The sequence below is a fragment of the Terrapene carolina genome, unplaced genomic scaffold (assembly GCF_002925995.2).
Source record: "Terrapene carolina triunguis isolate 2854851 unplaced genomic scaffold, T_m_triunguis-2.0 Scaffold58, whole genome shotgun sequence".
Lineage (NCBI taxonomy): Eukaryota > Metazoa > Chordata > Testudines > Emydidae > Terrapene > Terrapene triunguis.
Genome location: NW_020664409.1, coordinates 103,264,925 through 103,271,352, shown reverse-complemented (window position 1 = coordinate 103,271,352; position 6,428 = coordinate 103,264,925).

Genomic DNA, 6,428 nt, shown 5'->3' with positions numbered 1-6,428 from the left:
GAAGTCTGTTACCGCTTTTCTCCTTGTATTCTACCACCTCCTCGCCTTTCTGCATTTTCCCTGCCGTTCCATTTTGTGGGCAATAGCCGCAGCAGCTTAATATTATTTACTATAAGCAGATGCTGAGTTGATTTCAAGACTGCTGCATGGAAAGAGCATGCTGAGTGAGACTAATTGGGGCTGGCATTCATTCTTTATGTCAAATTATCTGACCTAAATTTATATATGCAGCGTTTGCTGTAGCCATATGGATCTTAGGATATTAGAGAGAGAGACGGTGAATGAGGTAATATCTTTTAATGGACTAACTTCTTGTTGGTGAGAGAGACAAGCTTTTGGCCTTCCACGGAGCTTTTCTTCAGGTCGAAAGCTTGTCTTTTACCTCACCCACCTTATCTCTCTGACTTAAATTTACCTAAATCTCCCTTGCTGCAATTTAAGCCCATTATTTCTTGGCATGTCCTCAGTGGATAAGGAGAACAATTTATCACCCTCCTCTTTATAGCAGCCTTTTCCATACTTGAAAACTTTTATGATGTCCACCTCCTCGGTCTTCTCTTCTCCAGACTAAACAAACCCATTTTTTTTTTTTTGTAGATCATGTTTTCTAGATCTTTAATGATTTTAGTTGCTCTGTGTTTTCTCCAGTTAGTCCACACCTTTCCTGAAGTGTGGTGTCCAGAACTGGACACAGTACTCCAGTTGAGGCCTTATCAGTGCTGAGTAGAATGGAAGAATTACTACTTGTGTTGTGCTTACAACATTCCTGCTAATGCATCCCAGAATGATTGCTTTTATTTTTTGCAACACTGTTACATTGTTGACTTGTATTTAGTTTGTGATCCACCATATCTCCCAGATTCTTTTCTGAAATACTCCGTCCTAGGCATTAATTTCCCATTTTGTATTTGTGCAACTGATTATTCCTAAGTGGAGTACTTTGCATTTGCCTGATGGAATTTCATCCTATCTATTTCAGACAACTTCTCCAGTTTGTCAAGATCATTTTGAATTCTAATTCTGTCCTCCAAAGCACTTTCAATGCCCCCAGCTTCCTATTATCCACAAACCTTATAAATGTATTCTCTATGCCACTATCTAAATCATTTCTGAATCAGTCAACATGGATTCACCAAGGGCAAGTCATGCCTGACCAACCTGATTGCCTTCTATGATGGGATAACTGGCTCTGTGGATATGGGGAAAGCAGTGGATGTGATTATACCTTGACTTTAGCAAAGCCTTTGATAGGGTCTCCCACAGTATTCTCGCCAGCAAGTTAAAAAAGCATGGATTGGATTAATGGACTTTAAAGTGTCTAGAAAGCTGGCTAAATTGTTGGGCTCAACGGGTAGTGATCAATGCCTCCATGTCTAGTTGGCAGCTGGTATCAAGCGGAGTGCCTCAGGGGTCAGTCCTGGGGCCAGTTTTGTTCAACATCTTTATTAATGATCTAGATGATGAGATGGATTGCACCCACAGCAAGTTCGCAGATGACACTAAGCTTGTGGGAGAGATAGATACGCTGGAGGGTAGGGATAGGGTCCAGAGTGATCTAGACAAATTGGAGGATTGGGCCAAAAGAAATCTGATGAGGTTCAACAAGGACAAGTGCCGAGTCCTGCACTTAGGACGAAAGAATCCCATGCACCACTACAGGCTGGGGACCGAGAGGCTAAGCAGCAGTTCTGCAGAAAAGGACCTGTGGATTACAGTGGACAAGAAGCTGGATATGAGTCAGCAGTGTGCCCTTGTTGCCAAGGAGGCCAACGGCATATTAGGCTGTATTAGTTGGAGCATTGCCAGCAGATTGAGGGAAGTGATTATTCCCCTCCATTCGGCACTGATGAGGCCACACCTAGAGTATTGGGTCCAGTTTTGGGCCCCCCACTATAGAAAAGATGTGGACAAATTGGAGAGAGTCCAGCGGAGGGCAACAAAAATGATTAGGGGGCTGGGGCACATGATTTATGAGGAAAGGCTGAGGGAACTGGGCTTATTTAGTCTGCAGAAGAGAAGAGTGAGGAGGGATTTGATAGCAGCCTTCGACTAGCTGAAGGGGGGTTCCAAAGAGGATGGAAATCGGCTGTTCTCAGTGGTGGCAGATGACAGAACAAGAAGCAATGTTTCAAGTTGCAGTGGGGGAGGTCTAGGTTGGATATTAGGAAACACTATTTCACTAGGAGGGTGGTGAAGCATTGGAATGGGCTACCTAGGGAGGTGGTGGAATCTCCATCCTTAGAGGTTTTTAAGGCCCGGCTTGACAAAGCCCTGGCTGGGATGATTTAGTTGGTGTTGGTCCTGCTTTGAGCAGGGGGGTTGGAGTAGATGACCTCCTGAGGTCTCTTCCAACCCTAATCTTCTATGATTCTATGAAGATATTGAATAGTCTTGAACCCAGGACAGATCTCTATGGGATCAATATGCCTTTCCAGCTTGACAGTGAAGCATTGACCATTATATGTTTTTCCAACGAGTTGTGCACCAATTTTTTAGTAGGTTTGTCTAGACTATATTTCTCTAGTTTGCTTACAAGAAGGTCGTGTGAGACCGTATCAGTAGTCTTACTAAATTAAAGATACATCACATCTACTACTTTCTCCCAATCCTCAATGCTTGTTACCCTGTCAAAGAATGGTATTAGTTTAGTTTGCATGATTTGTTCTTGACATATCCCTGTTGATTATTATTTATCACCTTATTGTCTTCTAGATGCTTACAAATTGATTATTTGCTCCGTTATCTTTCTGTATACCAAGTTAAGCTGACTGGTCTGTAATTCACTGAGTTGGCCTTATTCCCTTTCTTTATAGATAGGTACTATATTTGACCTTTTCCAGTCCTCTAGGATCAATCCCATCCTCCACAAGTTCTCAAATAATCACTAATGACTCAGATTTCTTCAGCCATTAAGTATTTTAGGATGTATTTCATCCTGCCTACTTGAAGACATTTAACTTGTCCAAGTAATTCTTAACTTCTCGCCCTATTTGAGTCTCAGATCCTTTCCCTATTTATACTGATGTTCATTATGTTAGTCATCTGATCACTGGAACTTTAATTGTGAAAACTAAAACAAAAAGGTATTTACCACTTTAGTCATTGCTATGTTTTCTGTTCCCCCCCTCTCTGAGTAATGGACCTTCTGTGTCCTTGGTCTTCCTTAAAAATCTTGTTACCTTTCGTGTCCCTAACAAGTTTAATCTCATTTTGTGCCTTGGCCTTTCTAATTTTGTCCCTACATGGTTTTGTTTTATTTATTTATCCTTTGTAATTTGACCTGGTTTTCACTTTTTGTATTGCTCATTTTTGAGTTTTAGGTTGTTAATCTCCTGGTTCAGCCAGGGTGGTATCCTACCATATTTCCTGTCTTTCCCACGTGTTGGGATAGTTTGTTTAAGCATGTCTCTTTTTTTTAAAAAAAAAGTCCAACTTTCCTGAACTCTTCTTTCCCTTATATTTTCTTCCCAGGCGATCTAACCTACCAATTCTCTGAGTTTGCTAAAGTCTCATTTCTTGAAGTCCATTGTCTTTATTCTGCCATTTTTTCCCTCCTACCATTCTTTAGAATCATGAACTCTATCATTTCATAATCAATTTCACCCAAACTGCCTTCCACCTTCAAATTCTCAACCATTTCCATTCTGTTTGTCAGAATAAAATCTAGGAGAGCCTCTTCCCTAGTCGTGTTTGCCACGTTCCATAATAAAAATTTGTCTCCAGTGCATTCCCAGAATATATTGCATAATCTGTGCCCTACTGTATTGTTTTCCCAACAGATATCTGGGTAGATGAAGGCTCCCATACCGCCAATAATTTTGGATAATTTTGCTAGTTAGTTTAAAAAGAAACCTCATCCGCCTCTTCTTCCTGGTTAGGTGGCCTATAGTAGACCCTTACCATGACATCACGCTTGTTTTTTACCCCTTTTATCCTTACCCAAAGACTTTCAACAAATCTGTCTCCCACTTCTATCTCAGTCTCAGTGTAAGTGTATACATCTTTGATATACAAAGCAACACCTCCTCCCTTTTTTCTGCTGCTTTTCCTTCCTGAACAAGCTGTACTCTTTTTTTATATACCAATATTCCAGTTATGTGAATTATGTGATAATCTGTCCACACAGCCATGCATTCATCTCCAAGATGGGTCTGCCTCTGCCTGGGCCTCTACCCTTGACTGGAAGGATTGATGAGAACACCACCTATGCCCCAACTCTCACCCTCTCTCCTAGAGCCCCCTAGTCACTTCTGATTGCTTCAGGGTCATAACTTGAAGTATCATTAATGCCCATGTGGATGAGCAGCATGGGGTTAGTAGTCAGAGGGCCGGATGATCCTTGGCAATCCTTTCTCAGTGTCTCTATAATAGGCCCCACACATGCAGCATACCTATAAGGATGCCTCTGTCCCCTTTAGAAAAGAGTCACAGACCACCACTGCCCTTCATTTACTCTGAGTGGTGTCCATGATCCTCCTAGCTTTGGGGGTATGTGGCATCTCCTCCTCCACCTTTTGGGGGAGATTCATCATCCCTCATTGCCAGGGCAGCATACCAGTTTCTTTATGGACGGTGGGTTGGGAGCAGGTGTGGAGCACTGTCTGCATCCAGAAGTCGCCACCAGCCAGCTTCCTCCTTGTGTTGGAGCCATTTCCTCCACCCTTGGTGGTGCTATTGCGGTTCTCTCCAACTGGCTTGCTTCCTCAAGCTTGATGGTCTCCATATGCATATTTTCAATGAGTTCCTGACAATGACCGCTGACGTTAGTTCTGGAGCTGTTCAGTATTGACCTACCGAAACCTCTGGCAGAACCTGGGTTTTCTTTGGAGATTTACCACTCAACTGAATAGCCTTTGATTTGCTAATCTCAGAGGATAATCTAAGTAATGGGTTCTTAATTTAGAGATCACCAATAGGTTTCAGACCGTCATGATCACACTTTATTGCTAGATGCAGGTGTACGGGCATTATCCCAGCACTTCTTGTAGAGTAATGACATGGAGCAAATTGAGAACCCTTGACCTAGATCATGAGTTTGGGATTTTGTGGATTCCAAGTGGATTGGGAAAAGGTAAAATATGGAGGCAAAATTATAACTCTGAAAATGTCGACATCTATAAATGACTTGGATCCTTTCTTGAATACTTTTTAATTCAATATCCTTCTTGGTTTTTGAATCACTATTTCCCTTTTTAAAGAAATGTTTGTTGTTTTACTCCTACATCACCAACTTTATTTTCTATAATAGAAATCAACAAGCCTTAGGAAAAATTACTCACTTTTTTTGTGCTGGTTTATTTTGAAAAAAGGTTTGATATGGCTGATGAAGGAACCAATTTTGATTTCCCAGGAATTCAGAACAGCAGACCTGAAAACTTTTGAAATAATAGGACTCTTATCTAAAGTGTGTTGGCTGTTCAGAGAATAAAAACAAACAATGTTTAACAATTAAACTGGTATACTTGTGAAAGAAACAAGTGTGATTTTGTGGATGATATGGCAGGATAAGGTCATGTGCCTTGTATTCATTTATATATAACTACCAGTGTGTGTGTGTGTGTGTGTGTGTGTGTGTATGTATATATAATATTTCCTGCCCTGCAAATTAAAGAAATAATTCAAGGGCATGTTGCAGGCTGGAACTTCTACAAAACAATAGGAACAGTTACCTGCAGCTATCCCCTCTTGTGCTGTGATCCCATTACAGTCCACAACCTAAACAGGCAAATATATCGATGGAAGACCTACACGATTAATCCTTGATACTTTTGAGTCAGTGCAGAATATTAAAGGGCACAATGTAGCTCCAGATGCTGTGATTTTCAGAGGACACATCACATTTAAATCCAGAATAGTTGTGGCCATTTAAAAAAAAAAAGTGGCTAACTCTTGTGTCCTGGCTAAATTCAAAACTGGGTCAGTACACTGCAGTCAGATTTGCTTGCATAGATTATTCTGTTATAGATTCGCTAGGAGGCTGAGTTACTTGGCCTAGGCAACAGAAGGAATTAAGGTCAGGAGTGGTATTAAAAGTCCAGAAAACCCAAATGCCAGAGCTGTATGTAGGCCATGCTCCTCTTCCTTTTTTTAAGGGTATTTCATAGGTTATTCTTCAACTATTCATCTAATAATAATTGCAAGGCCTGGCATTGCTATTCTTTATCATTCAAATAAGGGCAGGTATTACCATGTGCCCTGAGTACTCTACTGTTCTTTGTCCTTATTCAGATACTAAAACATGGCTATGTTATACCTTGTCGTATTCAAAATCTTGGAAATAAAATAACATGGCTGACATAATTTAAAGGCGATTAATATATGCTACTAATATAATAAAGGCTCCACCTCCCCTGTACTAACGATGCCCGTGGGTTCATGGACATGAGGATGATGTGTAACAGAAGTGCTGACCGGCCTCTGTGATTGTT